Here is an 18279-nt window from a genome sequence, read left to right as displayed (position 1 = left end):
CTTCACTTGGAAAGGCTTGAGTGGGAGCCATGCCACTTCATAGAAGGTAAGGTATTTACCTGGGCCTTGGATGATTAGTAGGCTTTTGTGTATCAGAGATTGAGGGGAGGCTATTTGCATGAAGGTAACAGTATATACAAAGGGGTAGAAAAAGCAGCAAAGAGCCCAGAATGTCCAGGCAATGGTGAATGACATGCTGCAGTATAAGAGTTGTCAAGTGTGGTAGTAGGTAAGGTTGGAAAGGTAAGATGAAGTTAGATCATGAAGAGTCTTTGGTGCCATGCCGTGGGGTTTGGCTTTTTTTTCTGTAGAGAGTAGGGACCCAGCAAAGGTTTTTGAGCAAGGCAGTCACACGGGCTTCAGTTTCATTATTGATAAAATAACTAAACCCTGAAGGTCCTCCAACTCTGAATTTTGTGATTATGTTATCTAAGTGACTGATCTGATATGTTTTTTAGGAAAATAATTTTATTGTCAGTAGGAGAAAGAAATTTTGTTCAGGGAGCCTGGCTAAAGATCTTTTATAATACAGTGTTACCTCAGTACTTGTTGTTAATTATTCTGGGAGGTGTGATGAGTACCAAAAATGATGAATACCAAACAAATTTTTCCTATAAGGAATAACATAAATAAAATTAATGCGTTCCCAAACCAACGACAATGTGCATTTTTAAGGCAATATGTAAAAAGATACGGCTGTATATCACTATTTTACATGAGAAGTAAATCTAAAAATTAATAAATACTTAGATTAAATAAAATAAAAACTTCACTTTACCCGTACTGAGAAGAGTCCATGGCCTAATGGGATGGAGGGAGGAGAGTGGTGAGGAGAGGTTACATGGAGGGTTGCTGGGAAGGAGAGTCCCCTCCAGAAGAACATCGGGCACTTGCACTTCAGGTGTTCTTTCTCTTTTCTGCGTTTTTTCAACCTGCACCACAGGCTCTGACACACTCTTTGTCACCTTCACTAAAAAATTATCCAATGATGACTGCTTTTGTCTTTTTTTTAGAATTCCTCAAAAATGTGAAATTCTTTAGTCATTCAATAAATTCACATTTCTGCTTGTCAGAGCTTTGTCTGGATGGTATTTCTCCACAAAATTTTGAACTTCTGTCCATTTTGCACACATTTCTTTTATCAAGGAACTGGGGACATCCTCCCTTATCTCCTTCTCACCTGAAGAAATCTCTTCAGCCACCTCTTCTTGCTGCTCCTTTTGTAGCTCCTGCAGTGCTGAGCTCTTCATGATGTTCCTCCAGTAACTCCTCAACATCAGCCTTTTTTATGACTTCTTTTTTCTTAATGATGGTGGAGACCATTGTTCTAGGCATAGCATATTCCCCAGCAAGATCAGTAATGTGAATACCACTCTCATATTTGCTTATTATTTCTTATTTTTGCTCAATGGTGGTATGAAGTAATTTTCTTTTCTACTCAGCACTCTCACTGTTCATTTTCTTAGGACCCATCATGAGAAAAAAAAGTGCAAAAATACACAAAATGACCACAGAAGCTAAGATAAGACTGCAAAGGGATGTGCACAGGGCAAGAGCTACTGCATGACTAATACGTGACCATTTGTTTCAGCTGGAAAGGGTAGCGAGTCACGAGGCAACCGACGCTTGTGTGTTGAGTACCAAACAAACAATGAGTACTGGGACAAAATTTTTGCATCAAAATGCATTGAGTACCAAATTCGATAAGTTTCAAAGCAGTCGAGTACCAAGGTACCACTGTAGTTTGGGGAGAAACAATGTGGGGCTGAACTAGATAATATTGTCAGAGGAAATGGAAGGGAAGAGATACACTTTAAGGGATATTTTTGGGGCAAAAAAACCAGTAGAATTTGGTGATTATGCTGACGTGGGTAAGGGAGGGAGGGATGGCCAGTGATGTAGAGGGTCCAGTTAGAAGGGTGAGGGCTCTAATCACTAAGAGGGTCCACAGGGAGAAGGACACAGTTGACGCTGAGCAAGCCAGTATGGTTCTGAGTGGCTTGGTTGAGAGCATCTCTCTGGTCTTCCAGCTCTGAAATCCTGCAGCAAATGTGTTCAGTTTTGGGTAAGTTGATTTGAGACATGTAACGATCACGATGTCAAAATACCCAGCAGGACTGTGGAAATGAGGGTTTGGCACTCAGCAGAGAAGGCTTTGCTAGGTTTGGAGATTTGGGGAGCTAGTTCAACTTTTTAGTCTGTATTTGTTAGTATGCATTGAACAGAAATAAAATGAAAGCATGGTTCTGATAATAAGGTTAGGTGACAAATGGCCCTGGGGCTTAAAGTCTTAAACAAGTGATTTGTGTGTGTGCAGATTTAGAAAACAACACTGGTGTAGAAAGTGTACTTGGAAGCAAAAAATTAGATGTACACATGGCATTAGGAGCATCTTAAAGATGAATCTAGGTGTTACAACAATAGAAAGAAACAATCAGACATAACACAATAGCATTTTAAATTTAAATAATTCTAAATTCCTAATGTATTCTTTTGTGCAATTCAGTGGTTTTTACTATATTCACAAAGTTGTGCAGCTACCACTATCTATTTACTAAATATTTTCATCACCCCAAAAAGAAATGCCATACTCGTTACCAGTCACTTCCCATTTTCCCCTCTCCTTGGCCCTGGCAACCAGTAATTTAATTTTTGTCTCCAAGGATTTGCATATTTTGGGCATTTCTTATAAATGAAATAGTTCAATATGTGGCCTTTTGTGTCTGGCTTCTTTCACTTAGCAAAGTGTTTTCAAGGTTCATCTATGTTGTAGCTGGATCAGTACTGCTTCCTTTTTAAGATTAGCATTGTATTGTATGACTATACCACATTTTGTTTATTCATTCATCAGTTGATGGACATTTGAGTTGTTTCCACTTTTTAGATATTATGGATAATGCTGCTAAAAAATTCACACACACTTTTTTGTGGAGACATAAGTTTTTAATTCTTTCAGGCAGATACCTAGGAGTGGAATTGCTGGGCACAATAGCATTTTCATAAATTAAAAATAAATGTATTCAAAACAATAATACTCATTTTGGAACAACACACACAAACAAAAATTGGACTCTTAGGCACCATTTTAAGTAGGCTTAGCCTCTCCTTTATAAGGGCAGGCCCCAAGATCGAGGGCTCAGCCTTCAAATTGGCAATCCCTAATGCTTGTGAGAATATCATCAGTTCCCCAGGTGGGGAAATTTAATATTTCCACATTTTCCCCCAGTCCCTTAAGGGGGCCTTGCAAATACTTTTTTATTCTCTGCCCAAATTACCCTGGGTTGTATTGGGGCTTCACACTAGCCTGTACAAACCAATCAAATTTCACTCCCTATTCAACATTCCATGTAATGTTGTTTGAATAAACTGACCATGCAAGTTAAATCATATAGTGTGTTACAAACAACAGATTTTGCGCCTAATAAATGTCTCTTCCTTTGGTCTCACACAGAAGTTGAAGTTTTAAAAAACCATCAATATTATCCTTTACCCTTTAGTCTGATTTACTTTACTCCTAACCAAGTCCACTTTGTTCATCTCTCTAATTGAAGTCTGATCTCTTAATTTCAGACTCCTTAACATTTGCTGTATGGGGTAATGCTGACATTCATAGCTGCTGGACTCTGGCTCAGTCTTAGGTGTCACACAGATACCCAAAGTTCCAGGGACTGACCAGGTTATACACAAAGAGCTCAGCATCTCAGAATTTAGAAATAACCATTACAACTCAGGAATAGATGTAACTGCTGTTAAGAGCTTACAATCTAGGAACATTTACAATAAGCCTTCTCCTGATAACTTACGCTTTCAGGCTCAAGTCTCAGAGTTTGCACATTATAGTTAGTCCACATTAGTGAGGCATTATAATGTTTTGCTTTTCCTTTCTGGTTTATTTCACCCAAAATACTGCCCTCAATGTCCATTCACCTCACAACTTCATTCCTTCTTGTAGCAGCTCAGTACTCCATTGTATGTATATACCACAGTTTACCCTTCTGTTCATCAGTCAATGTACCCTTAGGCTACCACCATCCACTGCAAATCATGAATACTGACACCATAAACCCCACTGTGCAAATGTCCATTCATGTCCCTCTTTTCAGTTCTTCCAAATAAATACCCAATAACTGGGTTGCAGGACCATATGGCAACCCCATGCTTAGCTTCCTGTGGAACCACCACACTGCCCTCCAAATGGGCTACACCATTCTTCTTCCCCACCAACAGTGGTTAGGTACATCCCTTTCTCCACATTTTCTCTAGCACTTGTATCCCTCTGTTTATTTTTTAGACGGTTTTATTCATGCACCATACATTCCATCCTAAGTAAACAATAAATGGTTCCTTGTATAATCACATAGTTACGCATTCACCACCACTCTCTATATGAGGACATTTCATTTTTTCCAAAAGGAAAGAGGAAGAGGTGAAAAAAGGAAGAAAAAAATGACAACTAAAAAGTAATAAAAGAAAAGATAAAATTAAAATACAATTAAAAGGAGGGTGGGGCAAGATGGCGGAGTGGTGAGGAGCAGAATTTCGTCTCTCCCCTAGAGCAGCTGGCAATTACCCAAGAACTATATGAAACAGTGTTTTCGGGGTCTCCAGTAACCAGTCACACATTGGACGCAAGTTTGGAATTGGAGGAAAAGCTGAGATCACAGCAAACATTGTAAGTTCCCCGGACTAGGGGTCTGGCGCCCCTCCCCACCCAGACCTTGCAGACTGTCTTGCTGCTGGCTCCCTGAAAGGGGGGAAAAAAACCCCAAAAAACAGCAATCTGCTGAGGGCAAGAAGGGAGGCTCAACCCAGCCTCAACTGCAGAATTAATTAACAAATTAATTAACTAACTTTGGGAGCTGAGGTGCTAAAGAAGGGCTGGGCTCTGAGAAGTGGGGGCACATAAAAGCGGGCACCCATTCCCAGACTCCAAAAAAGCCATTTTTTCCCCTACATTTTGTCCCTTCTGGCTTCTCACTGATCTCTTATCTTTTTGCATTTCAGTAGCCCCCCGGCAGGGGTGGAACTGAAGCTGTTGGAGAGTAATTATCAGACAATAGCCCAAAGCATATCTTTAAATGCTCTATTCTGACACTGACAAAACTTCCAGGCTGGGGAAAGACTTTTAAAAGAGACTTTTTTTTTTCTTTTTTTCTTTTTCTTGTTTTTTTCTTTTCTATTTTTTTTTTTTAATCTAAAAGTAACATATGTGGTTATTTTCTATCAGAAAGCCAAGGTTAAGGGACTAGGCTGGGCTTGGAGGAGACAGAGTACCCACAGAGTTCCGTATTCACTACTGAAGACCTCCACCCCCGTCTTTAATTGGCAACTCCGGCTGACCAAGGAATCTAGCTGGAGAGGCCCCAAAGAGGAGAGGGGAGAAGGGAATAGTGCCCCTGAGAGACAACTGGAGTTCTGAGGATTGGGAGAGTGGAGGGAGGTCAGCTCAACTGGCAGTCCTCCTTCTGGGAACTCAGACCCCAGGGGCTGGAATTCAGATTCCGGCTTCAGTCAGCCACGCCCCCAACAGGATCAGAGTCACCAGGAGAACTAAAGTCTCCACACCTCCTTACACTGGTGGGGGAGCTGCGGGCTGGCAAGTACCACCTGCTGGACAGGAAAGGAAAAGCACCAATTCCAAAGGCCTCATAGGAGGGTATCATTCTCAGGAAAACTCCATACCCTCCCAATGAGACCTGGGCCTCACTAGACTGGGAAAATCTGACTAGGGTCGACCATATCTGAGGAGACCCACTCACAAAAAGGTTACATAGAGGCAGAGCAAGAAACAGAAAAAACAAGAGGGGAAAAATTCTGATCAACTAAATAGAACCTAAGTTAGAGGTCTAGAATAAGTTGAACTGAATAACAGAGGCCAGAGAACAAAGCCAACCAACAAGAAAACCACTAGGTAAAAGACAGAAAACAAGCTCCAAAATAAACTAATCAAGAAAATCAGATGCCTAGACAACTGAAGATAACAAGCCATACCAGAAACACGAAAACATGGACCAGCCAAAGGAACAAACTAATAGCTCAGCTGAGACACAGGAGTGGAGGCAACTAATGCTAAATAAAGTTGATGAAATGAAGGAAGATATAGCAAAAGAGCTGAAGGATATAAAGAAGACACTGGCTGACCATAAAGAAGAATTCATAAACTTAAAAAAACAAATGACACAACTCATGGGAATGAAGGCCACAATGGAGGAGATGAAAAACACAGTGGAGGGACACAACAGTAGATTTGAACAGGTAGAAGAAAGGATCAGTGAACTGGAAGACAGGTCATTCGAATTCATACACACAAAAGAACAGATGGTGAAAAAAATGGAAAAATATGAGCAGAGTCTTAGGGAACTGAGTGACAACATGAAACGCACAAATATATGTGTTATGGGTATCCCAGAAGGAGAAGAGAGGGGAAAAGGGGCAGAAAGAGTAATAGAAGACATATTCACTGAAAATTTCCCAACTCTTATAAAAGACAGAAAATTAGAGATTCAAGAAGTACAACGCACCCCAAATAGAATAGATCCCAATAGACCTACTCCAAGACACTTACTGGTCAGATTGTCCAATGTCAAAGACAAAGAGAGGATTCTGAAAGCAGCAAGAGAAAACAGATCCATCACATATAAGGGAAGGTTGATAAGACTATGCACAGATTTCTCTGCAGAAACCATGGAGGCAAGAAGACAGTGCCATGATATATTTAAGATACTGAAAGAGAAAAACTGCCAACCAGGAATTCTATATCCAGCAAAACTTTCCTTCAAAACTGAGGGAGAGATTAAAACATTTTCAGACAAACAGACACTGAGAGAGTTTGTGAATAAGAGACCGGCACTACAAGAAATACTAAAGGGAGTGCTACAGGCTGATAGGAAAAGACAGGAGAGAGAGAGTTGGAGAAGAGTGCAGAAATGAAGATTATCAGGAAAAGTAAAAGGAGAGGAAAAAATAAGATATGACATATAAATTCCAAAAAACAAAATGGTAGTAGAAAGTACTGCCTTTACAGTAATAACACTAAATGTAAATGGATTAAACTCCCCAATAAAAAGACAGAGACTGGCAGAATGGATTAAAAAACAGGACCCATCTATATGCTGTCTACAAGAAACTCACTTTAGACACAAGGACAAACATAGACTGAAAGTGAAAGGTTGGAAAAAGATATTTCATGCAAACAACAACCAGAAAAAAGTGGGAGTAGCTATATTAATATCAGACAAGTTAGACTTCAAAAGCAAAACAATTAAAAGAGACAAAGAAGGACACTATATATATTAATAAAAGGGTCAATTCATCAAGAAAATATAACAATCATAAATATTTATGCACCAAGCCAGAATGCCCCAAAATTCATGAGGCAAACACTGCGATCACTGAAAGGAGAAATAGATACCTCTACAATAATAGTTGGAGACTTCAATACACCACTCTCATCAATGGATAGACCATCTAGACAGAGGATCACTAAAGAAACAGAGATGTTGAATTGTATGATAAATGAACTAGACTTGACAGAGATTTATAGAACACTACATCCAACAACAGCAGGATACACTTTTTTCTCAAGTGCTCATGGAACATTCTCTAGGATAGACCATGTGTTGGGTCACAAAGCAAGTCTCAACAAATTTAAAAATATTGATATTATGCAAAACACTTTCTCAGACCACAATGGAATGAAGTTGGAAATAAATAAAAGGCAGAAGGTCATAAAATTCACAAACATATGGAGACTAAACAACACCCTCTTAGAAAACCAGTGGGTAAAGGAAGAAATTACAAGAGAAATTAGTAAATACCTCAAGGCAAATGACAATGAAAACACAACTTATTAAAACTTATGGGATGCAGCAAAGGCGGTGCTGAGAGGGAAGTTTATTGCCCTAAATGCCTATATTAAAAGAGAAGAGAGAGCAAAAATTGAAGAGTTAACTGCTCACCTGCAGGAATTAGAGAAAGAACAGCAAACTAACCCCAAAGCAAGCAGAAGGGAAGAAATAACAAAGAGCAGAAATAAATGCAATTGAGAACAGGAAAACAATAGAGAGAATCAGCAAAACCAGAAGATGGTTCTTTGAGAAAATCAATAAAATCGATGGACCACTGGCTAGGCTAACAAAAAAAAAAAGAGAGAGCAGATGCAAATAAACGCAATCAGAAATGGGAAAGGAAATATAACTACCGACCCTGCAGAAATTAAGGAGATAATGAGAAGATACTATGAGCAATTATATGCTAATAAACTAGACAACTTAGATGAAATGGACAACTTCCTAGAAAAGCATAAACAACCAACTTTAACTCAAGAAGAAATAGATGACCTCAACAAACCAATCACAAGTAAAGAGATTGAGTCAGTCATCAAAAAGCTCCCAAAAAGTAAAAGCCCAGGACCAGATGGTTTCACATGGGAATTTTACCAAGCATTCAAGAACAAATTAGTGCAAATCCTGCTCAAACTCTTCAAAAAAATTGAAGAAGAGGGAAAGCTACCTAACTCTTTCTATGAAGCCAACATCACCCTAATACCAAAACCAGACAAAGATACTACAAAAAAAGAAATTTATAGACCAATTTCTTTAATGAATATAGACGCAAAAATCCTCAACAAAATACTCGCAAATCGAATCCAGCAGCACATTAAAAGAATTATACACCATGACCAGGTGGGATTTATTCCAGGTATGCAAGGCTGGTTCAACACAAGAAAATCAATTAATGTAATATACCACATCAATAAAACAAAGCAGAAGAACCACATGATCATCTCGATTGATGCAGACAAGGCATTTGACAAAATTCAACATCCTTTTCTGATGAAAACACTTCAAAGGATAGGAATAGAAGGGAGCTTTTTCAATATGATAAAAGCAATATATGAAAAACCCACAGCTAACATCACACTCAAAAACCCACAGCTAACATCACACTCAAATTAGAATTTCTCTAATTCCTCCAGGTGAGCAGTTAACTCTTCAATTTTTGCTCTGTCTTCTCTTTTAATATAGGCATTTAGGGCAATAAATTTCCTTCTCAGCACTGCCTTTGCTGCATCCCATAAGTTTTGATAGGTTGTGTTTTCATTGTCATTTGCCTCGAGGTATTTACTAATTTCTCTTGTAATTTCTTCCTTTACTCACTGGTTTTCTAAGAAGGTGTTGTTTAGTCTCCATATGTTTGTGACCTTCTGCTTTTTATTTATTTCCAACTTCATTCCATTGTGGTCTGAGAAAGTGTTTTGTATAATATCAATATTTTTAAATTGAGAGAGAGACTGAAAGCTTTTCTTCTAAGATCAGGAACAAGACAGGGATGCACACTATCACCATTGCTATTCAACATTGTGCTGGAAGTTCTAGCTAGAGCAATTAGGCAAGAAAAAGAAATAAAAGGCATCCAAATTGGAGAGGAAGAAGTAAAACTTTCACTATTTGCAGATAACATAATTCTATATGTAGGAAATCCAGAAAAGTCTACAGCAAAGCTGCTAGAACTAGTCAATGAATACAGCAAAGTAGCAGGCTACAAGATCAACATGCAAAAATCTGTAGTGTTCCTATACACAAGTAATGTGCAACAAGAGGAGGAAATCAAGAAAAAAATCCCATTTACAATAGCAACCAAAAGAATCAAGTACTTAGGAATAAACTTAACCAAGGACACAAAAGACCTTTACATAGAAAACTATAAGAAACTGCTAAAAGAAATTGAACAAGATCTGAAAAAATGGAAGAACATACCATGTTCATGGATTGGAAGATTAAATATAGTTAAGATGGCAATTTTACCTAAACTGATTTACAGATTCAATGCAATACCAATTCAAATCCCAAAAACTTACTTTACAGAAATAGAAAAACCAATAACTAAATTTATTTGGAAGGGTAAGGTGCCCCGAATAGCCAAAAATATCTTGAGAAAGAGGAATGAAGTGGGAGGTCTCACACTACCTGACTTTGAAGCATATTACAAAGCTACAGTGCTCAAAACAGCATGGTACTGACATAAGGATAGATATACTGATCAATGGAATCAAATTGAGTGTTCAGAAGTAGACCCTCGGATCTATGGACAACTGATCTTTGATAAGGCAGTGAAGCTGAAGCAACTGGGAAAGAGCAGCCTGTTCAATAAATGGTGTTTGGAGAACTGGATATCCATTTCCAAAAGAATGAAACAGGATATCCATCTCATACCTTATACCAAAATTAACTCAAAGTGGATCAAAGACCTAAACATTAGCACCAAGACCATAAAACTCTTAGAAGAAAATGTAGGGCAATATCTTAAAGATCTTGTGATAGGAGGTGGTTTCTTAGACCTCACACCCAAGGCATGAGCAACCAAAGAACAAATAGATAAATGGGATCTCCTCAAAATTAAACACTTTTGTAGATCAAAGGACTTTGTCAGAAAAGTAAAAAGGCAACCTACACAATGGGAGATGACATTTGGAAACCACATATCCGATAAGGGTTTAATATCCCAAATATATAAAGGAATCCTGCATCTCAATAACAGAAAGACAAACAATCCAATTAAAAAATGGGCAAAAGACATGAACAGACATTTTTCTGAAGGGGAAATACAAATGGCTCAAAAGCATATGAAAAAATGCTCAACTTCACTGGCTATTAAGGAAATGCAAATCAAAACCACAATGAGATATCATCTCACACCTACCAGAATGGCCATTATCCAAAAAACAGAAAATGACAAGTGCTGGAGAGGATGTGGAGAAAGAGGCACACTTATTCATTGTTGGTGGGAATATAGAATGGTACAACCACTCTGGAAGACAGTATGGAGGTTCCTCAGGAAGCTAAATATAGATTTGCCATATGACCCAGCTATTCCATTGCTAGGTATATACTCAGAGGAACTGAAACTTAAGACACAAACAGACATTTGTAAACCGATGTTTATTGCAGCATTATTCACAATTGCCAAGAGATGGAAACAGCCCAAATGTCCATCAAAGGACGAGTGGATAAACAAACTGTGGTATATACACATGATGGAATATTATGCAGCTGTAAGACAGAACAAAGACATGGATCATGTAATAATGTGGATGAACCTTGAGGACATTATGTTGAGTGAAGTTAGCCAGAAACAAAAGGACAGATTCTGTATGGTCTCACTAATATGAACAGACATTAATGAACAAACTTTGGGAGTTAAAAGCTGACAACACAGGCAACCAGGAGATAGAAAGAGAGCAGAGATCAGCCATTTGATGCTGAAGGACTACAGAATGTTAAGGATTGATTGCATAGATCCAGAAATAGATAGCATAATACTGTGTGATGGTAGGACGGTATTGTAAGTACACTGAACAAAGATGTCTGTGAGTAAAGCTGAAAGAGGTGGGATAGGAGAATGTATGACACCAGAGGTAAAGATAGATGATATAGACTGGGACTGTATAACATGGCAAAAACTGGAGTGGCTAATGACTGTTACTAAATATACAAATATAAAAATGTTTTTGCATGTGGGAAAGCAAATGAATGTCAACTGTGTAGAAATTTGAAAAGGGGATGGTAGTCAGAAAAAAACATAATCAAAGCAAACTGGAGTCTATGGTCAACAGTAACATTGTAATATACCTCCATTAAATGTAACAAAGGCAATATGCCAATGCTAAATGTATATGAGAGGGGGATATAGGGGAGGAATATGGGATTCTTGGTAGCGGTGTTATTTGCTGTCCTTACTAGTATATTGTATTGTATGACATGTTATTTTTCTTTTTATCATTTTTTTCTTATTGCTAAAAAAAAATGGGTTTTCTTGTAGTAATCAGTATGTTCAAGTGCTGATTGTGGTGATAAATGTACAACTTTATGATGATACCATGAACAACTGATTGTACACTGTGGATAAATGTATGGTATGAGAATATAACTCTATAAAATTGTAGGAAAAAATATATATAGGAGTAAAAGTGTTGGAGAAAACATGGTGAGAGGGATGATGCCTCACCAATATGGACTAACTACAATGTGTAAACTCAGAATTGAATCTTAGAACATAGCCTAACATGGACATAATAATTGTAATGGTCCCTAGATTGTAAGCTCTTACAGCAGTTAACTCTATCCCTGAATTGTAATGCATATCTCTAAACTTTGAGATGCTGATCCCCTAGCGTATAACCTGATTGGTCTCTGGAACAATGCATATCTCTGAGACACCTGAAACTCAGAGCTAGAGCTCGGCAGATATGAATGACAGTATTAATGCATACAGCCACTGTCAAAAAAAAAAAAAAAAAGCTGAAAAAGAGCCCAGACTTCAATTAGTGATATGAATGAAGGAGGTCTGGTTAAGACCAGGGCAAGCCAGGCGAAAGGGTAAAGGTTGACACTGATTGTATTTTAAAACTTCAACTTCCATATGAGACCAAGGGAAGAGATATCTATTTGGTAGAGGATCTAAATTTTCTAAATGGTACAACTCTACAGTCGATTTGTTCAAACACCACAATTGCATGGAACTTTGAATAGGAAGTGAGATACGGTAGGTTAGTATAGGCTGGAGTGAAATAGTGACACATCCCAGAGTAATTTGGGCAGATAACAAAAAATATATTTACAGCCTCCCCCTCCCCAGCCCCGAGGATCTGGGGGAAGGTGCGGATATGTTGGACATCCTCACCTGGACTGGTGTTGATGTTGTCACAAACATTGGGACTGGTGGTTTGATGTGCTGAGCCCTCAAGCATGGGACTTGCCCTTATGAAGCTCATTACCACAAAGGAGAGTCTACACTTGCATGTAATGGTGCCTAAGAGTCTCCCCCTGAGTACCTCTTTGTTGCTCAGATGTGGCCCTCTCTCTCTCTAACTGAGCCATCTCGACAGGTGAACTCACTGCCCTCCCCCCTACGTGAGACCCGACTCCCAGGGGTGTAAATCTCCCTGGCAATGCAGAATATGACTCCCGGGGATGAATGTGGACCTGGCATCATGGGACTGAGAGTATCTTCTTGACCAAAAGGGGGATGCAAAATGAGATGAAATAGTTTCAGTGGCTGAGAGATTTCAAATGAAGTCGAGAGGTCACTCTGGTGGGCATTCTTATGCACTATATAGATAACACCTCTTAAGTTTTAATGTATTGGAATAGCTAGAAGTAAATACCTGAAACTTCCAAACTCCAACCCAGCAGTCTGGACTCCTGAAGACAATTATTTAACAATGTAGATTACAAGGGGTGACAGTGTGATTGTGAAGACCTTGTGGATCACACCCCCTTTATCTAGTGTATGGATGAGTAGAAAAATGGGGATAAAAACTAAAGGACAGATGGGGTGAGATGGGGGGATGATTTGGGTGTTCTTTTTTCACTTTTAGTTTTTATTCTTGTTCTGGTTCTTTCTGATGTAAGGAAAATGTTCAGAGATAGATTGTGGTGATGAACGCATAACTATGTTATCATATTGTGGACAGTGGATTGTATACCATGGATGATTGTATGGTGTGTGAATGTATTTCAATAAAACTGAATTTAATAAAAAAAAATACAATTAAAAGTTCAGACAACAACACCAGTGCCAAGGATCCCATACCCTTCCCTTATATCCCTCCCGTATAGGCATTTAACTTTGGTATATTGCCTTTGTTACAGTTAAAGGGAGCATATTACAATGTTACTGTTAACTATAGACTCTAGTTTGTATTGACTGTATTTTTCCCCAATACCACCCCCTTTTTAACACCTTGCAAAGTTAACATTCATTTGTTCTCCCTCATTCTCCCTCATGTAAACACATATTTGTATTTTATCCCCATCATTGACCGCTCTAGGTTTCACTAAATTATACACTCACAGTCTTTGTCTTCTACCTTTCCTTCTGGTGTCCTACATGCCCCTAACCTTCCTCTTTCAACCATACTCATGGTCTTCTTTGTTTAGTGTACTTACATTATTGTGCTACCGTCATCCAAAAAATGTGCTCCAAACTTCTCTCTCCTATCTTTTCCTGTCTGTCTCTACTGCTCCCTTTAATATTTCCTGTAGAGCAGCTATCTTGTCCACAAACTCTCTTATTGTCTGTTTGAGAATATTTTAAACTCTCCCTCATATTTGAAGGACAGTTTTGCCGGATATAAAATTCTTGGTTGGCAGTTTTTCTCTTAAACTATCTTAAATATATCATACCACTGTCTTGTTGCCTCCATGGTTTCTACTGAGAAATCCACACATAGTCTTATTGAACTTCCCTTTTATATAATAGATTGCTTTCTCTTGCTGCTTCCAGAATTCTCTTTGTGTTTGACATTTGATAATCTGATTATTAAGTGTCTTGGTGTAGATCTATTCAGATCTATTCTGTTTGGAGTACACTGTACTTTTTGGATCTGTAATTTTATGTCTTTCATAAGAGATGGTTAATTTTCAGTGATTATTTCCTCCATTATTGCTTCTGCCCCTTTTGCCTTCTCTTCTCCTTCTGGGACATCCATGACACATACATTCATGTGCTTCATGTTGCCATTCAGTTCCCTGAGACGTTGCTCGTATTTTTCCATTCTTTTCCCTATCTTTTCTTTTGTGTGTAGGATTTCAGATGTCCTGTTCTCCAGTCCATGTATCTTTTCTTCTGCCTCTTCAGCTGTGCTGTTGTATGTCTCCATTGTGTTTTTCATCTCTTGTATTGTACCTTTCATTCCCATAAATTCTGCCAATTATATTTTCAAACTTTTGAGTTCTTCCTTATGTTTGCCCACTATCTTCTTTACATCCTTTATCTCTTTTGCCTTATCTTCCCTCAACTCGTTGATTGATTTTTGAATTGATTTAGCATATTTGTTTGAAGTTCTTTAATTAGTTGTTCAATTCCTGTATCTCAGTTGAAGTGTAAGTGTATTCCTTTGACTGGGCCAAATCTTTGTTTTTCCTGGTGTGATTTGTAATTTTTTTATTGTCTAGGCATCTGGTTTCCTTGATTACCCCAGTCAGATTTTCCCAGACCAGATGGGCTCAGGTCTTAGGAGGAGGCTGTATTCAGTATCAGGTTTCCCTGATGATAAGACCCAGGAGATTGTGAGACTTTCCTGTGAGGCTTCTAGATTCTGTGCTTTTCCTATCTTGCTTAGTAGGTGGCTCTTGTCAGCCTGTAGTTCCCCACTGGTGTAAAGAGGTGTAGTCCCTTTAATTCTCAGTGGATTCTGTCCTGGCCAGGGGCTGAGGGTGTCAGAAGCCAAGCTTACTTGGTTTCTGGTTTTTGTTTTTGTTTTTTCCTCCAGGCCCTGGGATATGAATTCTCTGAGGGAGGGCCTCTACTTGAGCTGGGCCCCACCCCCCTTTTCTTAGGGAAGATAAACCCTTTAGGAAGTTATCTTCTCCACTTGAATTCGTCCTTTGTCTCTCTGACTCTATTAACTCCATCCTTGCCTGGGTCAGTGCTGATGATTGAAAATGCCTGAGGCTTTCTCTAATGAGTTACTTAGAGTGAGAAAAAAAAGGTGGGGGGGGGCGGAAAGAGAGAAGGCCTCTTTCAGAGCCAGTCCCCATCCCTGCAGTTTTGCAGGTCAGCTGGTATTGGTACCCAGTTCTTTGTGCCCCTTTTCTTGGGACACAGTTGTTTTCCAGTATTTTGAACTCAACCATCTCCAAAAGCCTCTGTTTTTATTTATTTATGTATGCTTTTTTCTGTCAGCCCTGCCTCCTCTCTGTAGGGAGGAACCTGAGTTTTCTTGCCTGGTTTGTCTGGGATTATCTGTACTTCTTGCTTGTATTCAGTAGTACAAATTTGTTAATTAAAACCACAATTGGAGCTTGGTTGAGTTACTTTCCCTATAACCTGCTTCTTTTTTTCCACATGGAAGTGTTTCAGCTCACCTGCCATGCTTGTTGGGGAGGGGCGCCAGCTCAGAGTTTGGGGAGTTTTACTTACAATTCTGTGCTGCGATCTCAGCTGTTCCACCCATTCCAGACTGGTGTATGATGTGTGTCCATTCATGGATGCCTCCCAACAGTTGTTTCAGATTATTTACTAGTTGTTCCTGGTTATTTACTAGTTGCTCTAGAGGACTAACTAAATTCCATACCTCTCTATGCTGCCATCTTCCCTGCTGCCTCCATGGCATTTAAATTTTACATCCTAAATCTATAATAATTTATTTTGCTTTGATACCAACTTATTTGCAATAGCATACATAAACCATGTTTCTATACCCTTCTGTCCCCTCACCTTTATGTACTTCTTGTCACAGACTACATATTTATACATTGTGAGTCCCAAACCATTGATTTTGTCATTATATTTTATGCATTTGCCTTTTAGATCCCATAGGAAGTAAAAAATGGAGTTACAAATCAAAGTACAATAGTACTGGTACTTACATTTACCCATGTCATTATCTTTACTTGAGATCATTATTTCTTTATGTGACTTCAGTCAATTCTCAGTGAACTTTACTATCAACCTTCTGACTGCATTTAGCATTTCTTGTAGGGCTGGTCTAGTGGTGACAAGTTTCCTCAACTTTTATTTGTCATTTATCTGGGAATGTCTTAATCCTGCCTTTTTTTTTTTTTTTTTCAAATAAAGAACATTTTAATGGTGTTGTCAGGTGGATATGACTTGTCAAGGTAGATTTGCAAACAGGAAAGGGGGCAGAGACCATTCTTGCCTAGTTAGCTCATTAGTGGAAAACTGAGGAGTGTGGATTTTTCTGGGTGCTATTTCTGAGTAGGTCAGGCTTTCTGCACAAATGAGAGAAGCATTTGTCTTTGGTTGAAAAATATGAGTGGTCCTTATCCTCCCTTGGCTCCAGCAGTGAGTTCCAGATGAAGAGGATGTATTCACAGATTCAGACATGCCACTGCTCCTTGATGTGGTGGGCAATTGCCTGGGAGGATCTTAGGGTTCAAAAATGGAGCAGAATCACTGCTGGAGGAGGCAGCATTGAGGAACTTCCTGCCCTTTGATCTTCAGCCCCAGCGTTCGTTCATTCATTCTTTTTTTTTTTTTTTTGATTCGGTTTTGTTGAGATACATTCACATACCATGCAATCATCCATAGTGTACAATCAGTTGTTCACAGTACCATCATATAGTTGTGCATTCATCACCACAGTCAATTTTTGAACATTTTCTTTACTACAAAAAAATAAGAATAAAGATAAAAGAAAAAAGAACACCCAAAACATCCCATCCCCTCACCCCCCCCATTATTCATTTAATTTTTGTTCCCATTTTTCTACTCATCTGTCCATACACTGGGTAAAGGGGGTGTGAGCCACAAGGTTTTCACAATCACACAGTCACACCGTGGAAGATACATAGTTATACAGTTGTCTTCAAGAATCGAGGCTACTAGGTTGCAGTTTTAATAGTTCAGGTGTTTCCTTCTAGCTATTCCAATAGACTAAAAACTAAAAAAGGATATCTATATAATGCATAGGAATAACCTCCGGAATGACCTCTTGAGTCCATTTGAAATTTCTCGGCCACTGAAACTATTTTGTTTTATTTCTCTTCCTCCTTTTGGTTAAGAAGGCTTTCTCACTTCCCTGATGCTGGGTCCTAGCTCATCTCTGGGAGTCATGTCCCACATTGCCAGGGAGATTTACACCCCTGACCTCCCTTGTATTTGAAAGACAGTTTTACCAGATATTATAGAATTCTTGGTTGGCAATTTTTCATTTTCAGCACTTTATTTTATTTTATTTTATTTTTTTATTTTTATTTTTTTTATCTTCATTTTATTGAGATATATTCACATACCACGCAGTCATACAAAACAAATCGTACTTTCGATTGTTTACAGTACCATTACATAGTTGTACATTCATCACCTAAATCAATCCCTGACACCTTCATTAGCACACACACAAAAATCATTTTCAGCACTTTAAATATGTCTTCCTACTGCCTTCCTGCCTCCATGGTTTCCAGTGAAAAATCAGCAATTAATCTTATTGAGACTCCCTTGTATGTGAGACATTGCATCTCTCTTGGGGCTTTCAAAATTCTATGTTTAACTATGCCATTCAACAATGTGATTATAACATGGTGTGGTGTGGGTTCACTTGGGTTTATCCTGTTTGGAGTTCGTTGAACATCTTGGACATGTATATTCATGTCTTTTTTTAAATTCTTTCTTTGAATAGTCTCTGTCCCTTTTCTCTTTTTGTTTCTTCTTGGTCTCCCACAATGCGTATATTGGTTCCTCAGGCTCTGTTTGCTTTTCTTCATTCCTTCTTCCTTCTGCTGTTCAGAGTGGATGATTTCAGTGGTCTTATCT

At 38.6% G+C, this 18279-nt stretch overlaps 1 protein-coding gene across 3 annotated transcripts in view; it reads left to right on the top strand.

Annotated features, from left to right (window-relative positions):
* Positions 1-18279, top strand: part of ENTPD7 (ectonucleoside triphosphate diphosphohydrolase 7) — a 63485-nt gene that overhangs the window by 31165 nt on the left and 14041 nt on the right. The window lies entirely within an intron of this gene.

This window comes from Choloepus didactylus, chromosome 15 (assembly GCF_015220235.1).
Source record: "Choloepus didactylus isolate mChoDid1 chromosome 15, mChoDid1.pri, whole genome shotgun sequence".
NCBI lineage: Eukaryota > Metazoa > Chordata > Mammalia > Pilosa > Megalonychidae > Choloepus > Choloepus didactylus.
Note: the sequence above shows the minus strand (reverse complement) of the source record. Positions and strands in the feature narration are given on the sequence as shown.